Consider the following 12552-nt stretch of genomic DNA (forward strand, 5'->3'; position numbering starts at 1 on the left):
CAGCAATTGTGTTGAGGCAACTGATGCTGACGATTGGCTCATGGATCTGTGCAAGCATTTTGAGTGCAGTAACGTCAGGCCTGAGGACTTTGTCAAGTTCGCTTCCTTCCAACTCAAAGACCAAGCTGCAGAATGGTTCCAGCAGTACAAGGATTCCAGAGGAGGCCGTGTGATTACCTGGGATGAATTCCGTCAAGACTTCAAAGCTCATCATATCCCTCAGAGCGTGGTTGAAAGAAAGCGTGAGGAATTCCGCAACCTGAAGCAAGGCTCTTTGTCTGTCTATGACTACAACAAGTTGTTTCAGAAGCTCGTCCGCTTTGCCAAGCAGGACGTCCCTGATGAGAAGAGCATGCTATACCAGTTTAGGGGTGGTCTCAGAGAAGAAATCCAGCTAGCTCTTGTTCTCTTTGAGCCCTTGAGGTATGACGAGTTCTACAACATGGCATTGAAGCAAGAGGCCGCTCAACTGAGGTGTGATGCTTCCAAGAAGCGAGTCAGAGATGCTACTCCTTCTTCCTCTACTCAAGTGGCCAAACAGCAGAAGTATTGGCTTCCTCCTCCTCCGTTCCGTCAGCCGTATCAGAAGAGCAAAGGTGGCAATGGATCTTCCCACCCACCCAACCCCGGCTTTCAGAACAAGACTTCATCTCAAGCTCCAAGATCGAGTGCTCCATATCACCATCTGCTTTCAGAGGTCACGTGCAACAAGTGCCAACAGAAGGGTCACTATGCCAACAAATGCTTCAATCAGAGGCGTCTTCCTCCTCCTCCTCCTGTGAGATCGGCAAGTATAGCTGTGGTCAAGCATAACCCCAAGCACGCCAAGGTCAACTTGATGAATGCAGCTCAGGCGGAGGACTCGTCAGATGTCATCATGGGTAACCTTCCTATTAATGATATTCCCGCAAAAGTACTTTTTGACTCTGGTGCATCGCATTCCTTCATGTCATTCCCATTTGCATCGGAGAACAATTTTAGTACTTAGGCATTACCTAGAGCTATGCAAGTCGTCTCTCCGGCTAAGCGTCTGAGTTCTAGTATGATGGTTCCGGATATTTCTATCATGATGGGTGATTTCAAGTTTCTGGCTTCTCCAATGGTTCTTGGTAACTCGGATATTGATCTTATTCTCGGGATGGATTGCCTTTCTAAGCACAAGGCTCAGCTTGATTGTGCAGCCAGGCAGATTCAATTGACTCATTCGTCTGAGGATGTAATTGTCTTTGCCGCTCGGGATAATACTATCCGTCTGTTTTCTCTCAATGAGAAGGGGGAACTGGATGCTATCTCGAAAATTCCAGTCATTTGCGAATATCAAGACGTCTTTCCAGAAGAGCTTCTAGGAATGCCTCCGCACCGGCCAGTTGAATTCGTCATCGATCTTGATCCTGGTACGGAACCGGTGTGCAAATGTCCTTACAAGCTCGGACCTGAAGAGTTGAAGGAGCTGAAGAAGCAACTCGATATTCAAGAGAGAATGGGTCTCATCCGGCCTAGTTCTTCTCCGTGGGGTTGTGGTGTTCTTTTTGTGAAGAAGAAGGATGGAATGGACCAACTTTGTGTTGATTACCGTCCATTGAACAAGAAGACCATCAAGAACAAATACCCACTTCCCAACATTAACGAGCTGTTCGAACAACTCAAAGGTGCCCAAGTATTCTCCAAGCTTGATCTCCATATGGGTTATCACCAGATTCGAATCTGTGAGCAAGATATTCCCAAGACGGCTTTCAGGACAAGCTATGGTTCATGTGAATACACTGTCATGTCTTTTGGCCTCGTCAACGCTCCTCCGACGTTCTCTCGCATGATGAACTTCATCTTCAACGCCTACACCAATGAATTCGTTTTGGTCTATCTCGACGACATTCTGGTCTTTTTGAAGAACAAGGAAGATCATGCCAAGCACTTGCGTTTGGTACTCGATAAGCTCAGGGAACACCAGTTCTATGCCAAGTTCTCCAAGTGCGAATTTTGGCTCGATGAGGTTCTTTATCTTGGTCATATCATCTCTGCCAAGGGCATTGCGGTGACTCCTGAGGAGGTGTCTGCAATTGTGAATTGGGAACCACCTCAGAACGTGAAGCAACTCCGTAGCTTCCTCGGTCTCGCAAGCTACTATTGAAGATTCATTGAAAACTTTTCTAAGATCGCGAAGCCTCTCTCAAATCTTCTCCAGAAGCACGTCAAGTACGTTTGGTCTCCGGAGTGTGACATTGCTTTCAACACTTTGAAAGAGAAATTGGTCACTGCTCCAGTTCTGACTCCTCCTGATGAATCCAAACCGTACGAGGTCTTTTGCGATGCCTCTCTCCAAGGTCTTGGCGCAGTGTTGATGCAAGAGAATAAAGTTGTGGCTTATACCTCTCGCCAGTTGAAGCCCAACGAGAAGAACTACCCCACTCATGACCTCGAGTTGGCGGCAGTTGTGCATGCTCTTTTGACTTGGAGACATCTCTTATTGGGAAGAAAAGTGGACATCTTCACCGACCACAAGAGTCTCAAGTACATCTTCACTCAGCCTAGTCTCAACCTCAGGCAGACCTGATGGGTCGAAATGATTCAAGAGTATAATCCGAGTATCGAGTATACTCCAGGCAAGGCCAATGTGATTGCTGACGCTTTGAGCAGAAAGGCTTATTGCAACAGTCTGATTCTCAAGCCTTATCAACCCGAGCTTTGTGAAGCTTTCCGCAAACTTAATCTGCAAGTTGTTCCTCAATGTTTCCTCGCCAACCTTCAAGTCTCTCCTACCTTGGAAGACCAGATTCGCCAAGCTCAACTTCTGGGTGCTATGGTGAAAAAGGTGAAGATTGGGATTGCCAAGAGTCAACCCAAGTACAAGTGCTACCGCCTTGATGACAAGGATACTCTCTTCTTCGAGGATCGTATTGTTGTGCCCAAAGGTGACCTTCGTAAAGTGATCATGAATGAGGCTCACAATTCTCTCCTCTCCATCCACCCTGGGAGCACGAAGATGTGTTAGGACCTCAAGCAGGCTTATTGGTGGACTCGAATGAAGCGCGAGATTGCTCAATTCGTGAATGACTGTGATGTCTGTAGAAGAGTGAAGGCAGAACACCAAAGGCCAGCTGGTCTCCTCCAACCTCTTGCCATCCCATAATGGAAGTTTGACCACATTGAGATGGACTTCGTGACTGGGTTTCCAAAGTCCAAGCGTGGCAATGATGCTATATTTGTTGTCATCGACAAACTCACTAAAGTGGCTCACTTTGTGCCTATCAAAGAGTCTATCACCGCAGCTCGATTGGTGGAGCTCTATACCTCTTGAATTGTCTCTCTGCACGGTATTCCACAAGTGATCTCTTCAGTCCGTGGCAGCATCTTTACCTCCAAGTTTTGGGATTCTTTTTAGAAGGCCATGGGCACCAACATCCATTTCAGCACAGCTTTCCATCCTCAAACTAGCGGTCAAGTCGAGCGTGTCAATCAGATTCTTGAAGATATGCTCATGGCTTGTGTGATCTCCTTCGGCATGAAGTGGGAGGATTGTCTTCCATATGCTGAATTCTCCTACAACAACAGTTTTCAAGCAAGTTTGGGCAAGGCCCCATTTGAAATTCTGTATGGCAGGAAGTGTCGTACCCCTCTCAACTGGTCTGAAACCGGTGAACGTCAGCTTTTGGGTAATGACTTAATCACAGAGGCAGAGGAAATGTACAAAGTCATTCGAGATAACCTCAAAGCAGCCCAATCCCGCCAGAAGAGCTACTATGATAGTAAGCACCGTGATTTGGCTTTTGAGATCAGAGATCATGTTTACCTCTGCGTCTCTCCAATGAAAGGTACTCGTCGCTTCGGTATCAAAGGGAAGCTTGCCCCTAGATACGTGGGACCTTTCAAGATCGTCAGCAAGAGAGGCGATCTCGCCTATCAACTCGAGCTTCCTTCAAACTTTGCAAATGTGCATGACGTGTTCCATGTCTCTCAGCTCCGAAAGTGCTTCAAGACTCCTGATCGCACCATCAACTTCGAAGACATTGATCTCCAAGAAGATCTCTCTTATCGTGAGCACCCCATTGCTATTCTTGAAGAGACTGAACGCAAGACTCGCAACAAGTCAATCAAATTCCTCAAAGTCAAGTGGTCACACCATTCCGACCATGAAGCGACCTGGGAACGCGAGGATCACCTCCGTTCTGAATACCTGGCGTTCTTTCAGTCCTAGATCTTGGGACGAGATCCTTTCGTAGTGGTGGAGTGTTGTAACACCCCGGATATATTTTGCCTAATGTGTATTCCAACTCTTGCCATTTCCGGTGTTAAGCTATTTTATTTTCTCGGGTTCAGGTTTTTGTCTCCGTGTGTTGTTGTCATTGTCATGCATCTCATATCATGTCATCATGTGCATTGCATTTGCATACGTATTTGTCTCATGCATTCGAGCATTTTCCCCGTTGTCCGTTTTGCATTCCGGCGCTCCGTTCTCCTCCGGTGGTCATTTCTACCTTTCTTTCGTGTGTGGGGGTTAAATATTTCCAGATTGGACCGAGACTTGCCAAGCGGCCTTGGTTTACTACTGGTAGACCGCTTGTAAAGTTTCGTACCATTTGGACTTCGTTTGATGCTCCAACGGTTAACCGAGGGACCGAGAAGGCCTCGTGTGAGTTGCAGCCCAACACCCCTCCATTTTGGCCCAAAACCCACCAAAACCCTCTCCATCATCTAGAGCGTTCGATCACGATCGCGTGGCCGAAAACCACACCTCATTTGGACACTCCTAGCTCCCTCTACCTCTATATAAAGACCACCCTCTCGAAATTCCGGATCTCCCCCGTACAAACCCTAAAAAAATCGTCTCCGCCGCCACCGGACACGTCCGGACGCGTCCGCCACCTGCCACCGCCAATCCTAGGCCGCCACGTGGTGCCTCACCGCCTCCGCGCCGCCGGCCCGGGCAGGCCCATCGTCGGCCCCCGAGGCCCGCTCCCTCGCGCCGCCCCACGCCCGCAAGCCGCCGTCGTCCTCCACTTGTCCGGTCGCCTGAGGAGCCCCGCGCCGCCGCCCGCCATCGACGCCGGCCGGCCGCGGGCTCGCCGGACCACCCGCTCCGCCTCGCCACTCCGGCGGGCCACCGCTGCCATCCGCGCCGCCGGGAATGCCGCACCTCGCCGCGGCCACACCACCGCGCCCGACCACCTCCTCGACGTCCGCGCCACTCCGGCGACCTCCTCTAGCGTCGTCCCCGCCACCGGAGTACAGTTTTGGCGAACCTCGTAAACCGCGCCTGACTGGATCTAGATCTAGGAATAGATCGGGTTGACTTTTTGCCCGAAACCCTAATTATATTGCCTTGTTCATCGCATCGTAACTTCGCATCCGTAGTTCCGTTTTGGGCATATAGCATATCAAAATGTTCGACTCAGAGAGTACATCATTTCATCTCATTGCATCATTTTCATTTGAGTTCATCTTGATGCCCTAAATGCGGTTAGAAGAATGCTATTTGAGATAATTGTCAGATCTACTGCTCCAATTAGATATTTGTCATTTTTGCCATGATTATTATGTGCATGATATGCCCAGGAGCTCTACATGAGTTTTGTTAGGTGTTTTGCCATCTATCCAGAGGTGCAATCCATGTATTTTTTTGTGATGTGTGTGGTTACAAGCACAAGCTTGCAAAGTGGAGCATTCGTTAATGCTGATTTCAGGGACTTAGCATTTCCACTAAGTCCTTGATCTGTTTATCTCAATATGCCATATGTTCATGTTGTTTCCTAGTGATCCGTGCCTCTTTTGAGGATGATCAGTAAGGATGTTTTGTTAATCTTGTAGTGCTCTATCCATCCATGTCTTTGTTTGCAATTATGGAGCACCCTAGCTTGAGTCAATCGAGCTCTACTTTTGTCATTTCGTGAATCTGGGCAGATTGTCTACTTATTAGCGATTTTGCCGAGGATGTTGTAGTTGATCTGTGCATGCTATGTTATTGTTCTTGCCACGTCTAGCTTGTATAATGTGTATTCTTGATGGGTGTATAATTAGATTGTCATAACTTGCTCTGTAGTGAGTGCACGGAGCTCGTAAACATGCCTACTTGATATCTGATTTGCATGCTCCAGTTTTTCACTAAGTCTGTGATCTGATTATGTTTTTGCCATGTTCACATGCTTACAATTGTATTTTATGATCCCTTTTGGCTCAAGGTCACTAAGGGACTTTTGTTAAGCTCTTTGAGTAGCTCCATGCCATGCTTTACTTTGCCATGTTCAGGTCCTGTAGCATATAGTTTTCAGGCTCCAAAGTGTGCTACCTGATCCGAGATTCCAGACAAGTGTTAATTTCACTAAGTCTGAAATCTGTTTATCAAATGCATTTTTGCCATGCTTTGTTTGAACCTGTTAATGGATGTATTGGCCGTAGCTCAGTGCTAGTCTTTTGTTAATCATCATGAGTGGATCCCTGCCATGTATCTTGTTGCCATGTTTGAGTGCTGTAGCATGTTCATCTTGTTGCATTCAGATGGCTACTTGCCGTATATCGCAGACCGGTGTCATATTTAAATCGCTTGCCATTTCCAAACCGTAACTCCGATTCCGGTGATCTTTATATCGTTTTCAAGCGATTTCATCTCATATTTTCAGTGGCACACTTGGACTTCCAAGTTGAGGTCAGGTTCATTCATTCCTTGTCAAATCTTGCATATGCATCACATATCGCATCCCGCATAGCATACCATCTTTGCATCATGTTGTTTGAGTTTGCACGTGGTTGATTGTGTCCTTGTTGCTTGTTTGTCTTGTTTGGGTAGAGCCGGGAGACGAATTCGCTAACGAGGAGCCCGTTGAGTTTGCTTTCGAGGATCCAGTCAACTCTGACAACTTTGCAGGCAAGATGATCATACCCTCGAAATCACTACTATCTTTGCTTTGCTAGATGCTCGCTCTTTTGCTATGCCTATGTTACGATGCCTACCACTTGCTTATCATGCCTCCCAAATTGCCATGTCAAACCTCTAACCCACCATGTCCTAGCAAACCGTTGATTGGCTATGTTACCGCTTTGCTCAGCCCCTCTTATAGCGTTGCTAGTTGCAGGTGAAGATTGGAGACCGTTCCTTGTTGGAACATTATTTACTTGTTGGGGTATCAGTATATTATCTTGTTATCTTAATGCATCTATATACTTGGTAAAGGGTGGAAGGCTCGGCCTCTCGCCTAGTGTTTTGTTCCACTCTAGCCGCCCTAGTTTCCTTCATATCGGTGTTATGTTCCCGGATTTTGCGTTCCTTACGTGGTTGGGTTATAATGGGAACCCCTTGATAGTTTGCCTTGATTAAAGCTTTTCCAGCAATGCCCAACCTTGGTTTTACCATTTGTCACCTAGCCTCTTTTCCCTTGGGTTTCCGGAGCCCGAGGGTCATCTTATTTAACCCCCCTGGGCCAGTGCTCCTCTGAGTGTTGGTCCGACTGAGCTGCCTGCGGGGCCACCTCGGGGCAACTTGAGGGCTGGTTTTACTTGTAGCTAGTCTCATCTGAGTGTGCCCTGAGAACGAGATATGTGCAGCTCCTATCGGGATTTGTCAGCACATTCGGGCGGTGTTGCTGGATTTGTTTTAACTTGTCGAAGTGTCTTGAAGAACCGGGATACCGAGTCTGATCAGAACATCTCGGGAGGAGGTCTATTCCTTCGTTGACCATGAGAGCTTGTCATGGGCTAAGTTGGGACTCCCCTGCAGGGATTTGAACTTTTGAAAGCTGTGCCCACGGTTATGGGCAGATGGGAATTTGTTAATGTCCGGTTGTAGATAACTTGAACCTTAACTTAATTAAAGTGAATCAACTGTGGGCGTTACCATGATGGTCTCTTCTCGGCGGAGTCCGGGAAGTGAACACGGTGTTGGAGTAATGCTTGTCGCAGGTTGATCTCTAGTTGTTCGTTCGCGCTTTGCCTTCTCTTCTCGCTCTCTTTTGCGAACAGGTTAGCCACCATATATGCTAGTCGCTTGCTGCAGCTCCACATATTTACCTTGCCTTACCTATAAGCTTGAATAGTCTTGATCACGAGGGTGCGAGATTGCTGAGTCCCTGTGGCTCACAGATTACTTCCAAACCAGATGCAAGGCCTGATGACTCCGTTCTAGATGACGCGCTTGAGCTCAAGTGGGAGTTCGACGAGGACTCACGCCGTTACTATGTGTCTTTCCCTGATGATCAGTAGTGGTGCCCAGTTGGGGCGATCGGGACCATGTCGCATGTTGGGTTTATCTTTTATTTTGGCGTCGTAGTCGGGCCATGAGTGTTTGAATGTTGTAATGCTATTTATGTACTTTGATTGACATGGCGAGTGTAAGCCAACTATGTACCTCCCCTTTTATTATCTATATTACATGGGATGTTGTGAAGATTGCCTAACTTGCGACATTGCTTTCAATGCGGTTATGCCTCTAAGTCGTGCCTCGACACGTGGGAGATATAGCCGCATCGAGGGCGTTACATGGCTACTACGTGATCAAGAGCTTGAAAGTATGATGAAAAAATATGTGAACCTAGTCAAATGTCGTGTAGCAGATGGAGTTTGTGTTCCATGATATACATGCATGCAGGAAGGCTAGCGAGGGATATATTAGATTCTTTGGGCTATTTTCTTGCTTGTAAGATCGTGCGTAAAAAGTTAGCATGTGCACAGGACGGCTACTAGGTGCTCGGACAGGCTATAGACGCGGACAAGCTGCGGAGGCACACAGGACGACATGCCCATAAGGCTCGGAGAAGTCTGGAGCATGTCATACGGTTGAACGAGTTCGGCTGGGTCAGATTGGACAGTCTGACGGATCGATGTGAGTCAGTTGGTACAGAAGACGGTGGTGGGATCGGCGACGATGACATAGGAGCATGATGCTGATGGTGACTGACTTCTGGAGCATGGAAACACGTGGCGCAGGTCCGAGGACTTGTGTGGCTTCGACAGGACTATGGCGCGGGGTTGATTCAAGGTGGTGTGCACACGGAGCTTGAAGTCGACGGGGCGCGAGGGTGGACTGATCATCTACCATGGAGTCATGTTGAAGGTGGAGCTGGATTGAGGGGCTACGGTGTAAGGATCCAGGGAATCGAAGCCTATTCAGCAAGGAGGAAAAGCGAGTGACATGCAGTTTGGACTGGAGCCTAGTGGTCTGATGGAAGCGTGAAACTCGTCATCGGTCGGTGATGATCGGTGGTACTCTGCAGTGGGGTTGAGTGGTGTGGGTTCGCGACCCTTGAGACTCGACCGGGACAGCGGAGGCTCGACATGGTAATAGCGGCGAGGCATGCGGTGCGCACGGGACATAGAGACGGGCCAGGGCTCTGGTGGTCATACATGTGGTGAGACAACTGCGAATTTGACTCGGGATGACTACAAGCAATGGTGAAATTCCTTCAAGTTTCATACAGACGGTCAAGAAAGGAGCGGTGATGTTGAGTTCAGGTAACTCTTATGTGTGACACCCAATATGTGAGTTGTTCAATTTCACGCAGGTCAGTGATCAGTGTGTGATGGTGTTGGACTGATACTCTGGAAGTTGGGAGCGCAAACTAGAGTAATGTGGAACTTAATTTCGTTCGAGTGTTGACTCTGGTCAAGAAAAGAAGGGACTACAAGTTGCAGGTGGAGTCATATGGAGTCTTTGGAGTAGCAGCGGTACTCATGGGATAAGCTCAATGTACATGGAAGTTTGACGCATTGCCCAATTCAAGGTGGTGGAGAATATTCGCCAAGGTGGAGTTTGTTAGAGTTGTGTCTAATATTGTGTACAAGGTAGGTTACAGTTGGACTAGGAGTTGTATTGTGTTTACATAGGATGTGGAGTTGTGTCCTAATAGGACACTTGTATCCTAGGCCTCTCATATATAGCGGGGGTAGACACACGATGTAACCTATGCCAACATAATAGCACCGGAACGCGGGGGAAGCCGGCGGCATGTGCCGGCGTCCAGGGCGACCGGGTGCGGTATTGTAGCGGTGTCATGGGGGGAGCGCCCATAGTCAGGCCCCGGGGATATAGCCATATCGGTGAACCTCGTTAACAAATCTCGGTGTCGTGCTCGTGTGATTGCTTGGTCCTCGGATGATCGACGGTATGCCTCGGATTTATTCTAACATTTCCTGTGTTGATCATTTTTTCATACTCGCGACGATTTTAAAAGTTTTTCATCTCAAATTCATTCACTATAGTAGTCGAACTTCCTGCTGTTTTCACGTTGAACTTCTATGACGTATTTTCCTTTGTAATTTTCTCATCCATTTCGTCAATGTTACATAAGTGATACTCTTTTTGTACAAACCTCTCTCACAATATATTTTTTAACTTTCTTCGATCGAGGACTTGAACTTACACAGATGATATTCCTGTCATTTTGAAATAAATTAGAGAAATGACGAGATCATAATTTTTGGTTTCATCACGAATGGAAATGCACTGTGTGAAGTAGTTGAACTTCTCGGGCACGTTTGTTTGAACTTCACTCTGTTTCTGACGTGGTGTTTTTTGCTTGCAACTCCCAAACCACTTACCGGAATTGAGCAAATGATATATCGATGGAAAGTTGTTGCAAACACGCAACTTTTTCATGTTGTTCAGTTTTTCATACTCGCGACGGTTCAAAATATTTTTTGAATGCGTAAAAATGTGTTTTTAACGGTATACATAAAACTGTTAAACAATTCATCAGAATATAGCATATAATATACCATTGGAAAGCTTATGAATTGAAGCATCTTTTTCATGTAGACACACGTTACAAATTTTTATCGTTTGAGAGCAGTTTTAAAAATGGCAAAAACAACGTCGTTTTTGCCTATTTTTTATATATAATTGAAGGTCAGACGTCTCGCACTAGAGATCTTGAACTTCACTGGGAGGAGCACGTGAACTTCTTGCAACAAACCTTTTTAACCTTTTTGTTTTCTATTCTTATATTACTATCTGAAATGCATTCCTTGCAGTATTGAACTTCTCATTGTTTTCACCTTGAACTTTTGTCACGTTTTTTTGTTCAACCTCTCTCACAAGAATTTTTGAACTTTTTCAGGCCGAGCACTTGAACTTCTAGTAACAAAACTTTCGGCCTTTGCTTTTTGATTCTTTTTTTTCATGCAAATGCACACCGTGTAGTACGTGAACTTCTGGCAGTTATAAAACCACAATTCTCTTGGTTACGTGAAAATAGCTGAGTATTTATTGACAGTGAACAGATCTACGTTTTTTACTTCTAGGTTTTTTTAGAAACAGGAAAATTTGGTTTTAAAAAATTAAACTACACTATTTTTTTAATATTACTATCTTGATTTTCTAATAAATATTGAACTTCTTGTTATTATGATTTGAACTTCTAGATTTTTTGTAGAAATGAGTAAAATCCATTTTCTCTATATTTTTTGAAGTGCTCTATTTATTCAAGTTGAACTTCTTGGTTTATTCATTGGTAACGATGGAAATCATAGTTTTTAATAACATTTGAGCTACTCCGTTATTTAAATTTGACTCCTGGGTTTTTTTAGAAACGAGGAAATTTTGTTTTCTTTGTTAAAAAATTGAACTATTCAGTTATTTCATTTTGACCTTCTTGGGGTTTTAAGAATTTGGAAAAAATATATCTTTGTTAGAACATCAAACACCTTTCTTATTTTAATTTTTGTTTAAAAAATATCAACAACACATGGCTCACTACATTTTTTTATTTGCACTAGTTTTACTATACGTGAACTTGTCCTTATTTTATATTTGAACTTCTCACATGAAACTAATATTTTCGTTGTACAAAGTATGTGTTGCCAGCTACATTGGCAAGACACAAATGCATAATTTTGTGTAGAAAACATTGGATCCCAAAGCACTCTATATCTCTCAAAAGAATGTGTCATTAACCTTTTTTTCTCACACAAAATATCTCCGAAGTACATAGACAGAAATGAAACATTAACGATTTCCACAATTTGTATTTCTCTCTCTCCATGAAACATAAGCCTCGATAGAAGCACACAAGAAGAATTAGCACTTCAGAGCGGTGATGCATTTTGGAGAAGAAAACTCCTTTTTCCCATTCATTTTTTGAGGGACCCATGAAACTGAAGCAACTTTTTTGCACCAACAGATACTACTGAACTTCAGACAAAAAGTCATTTTGAAACAATACATGGTCATAACAGCAGCAGGGAAGCGAGATTTCTACTACAGGAGCAAATACAAAGCAGTAGCGATCTGATCATTTGTGTTCAAACTTAGTTGGCTTCACAACATGAACTTCAAAAAAAATCTACACATCATACATCACAGCACGCCACCCAGCGCTCACACAAACGCCAGTAGCACACACACCAGTGCATGAACAAACGCATTCAGCATGCACCCTACACCTTGCTCAGGGCGCACTCGAAGGGTGTTGGTGGACTGGCCGCGAAGGTCGTGAGGACGCAAGGCAGACGCGGCGGCGGGCGGGATGCGGAGCAAAGGGCAGATGGTGGTCGCGACGGCGCCCCATCCAAAAATGAAATCGCACACCACACAGCGCCTTGTATCCATCGACAAGATGCTAAAAGCAAGTA

This window comes from Triticum dicoccoides, chromosome 1A (genome assembly GCF_002162155.2).
Source record: "Triticum dicoccoides isolate Atlit2015 ecotype Zavitan chromosome 1A, WEW_v2.0, whole genome shotgun sequence".
NCBI classification, from domain to species: domain Eukaryota; kingdom Viridiplantae; phylum Streptophyta; class Magnoliopsida; order Poales; family Poaceae; genus Triticum; species Triticum dicoccoides.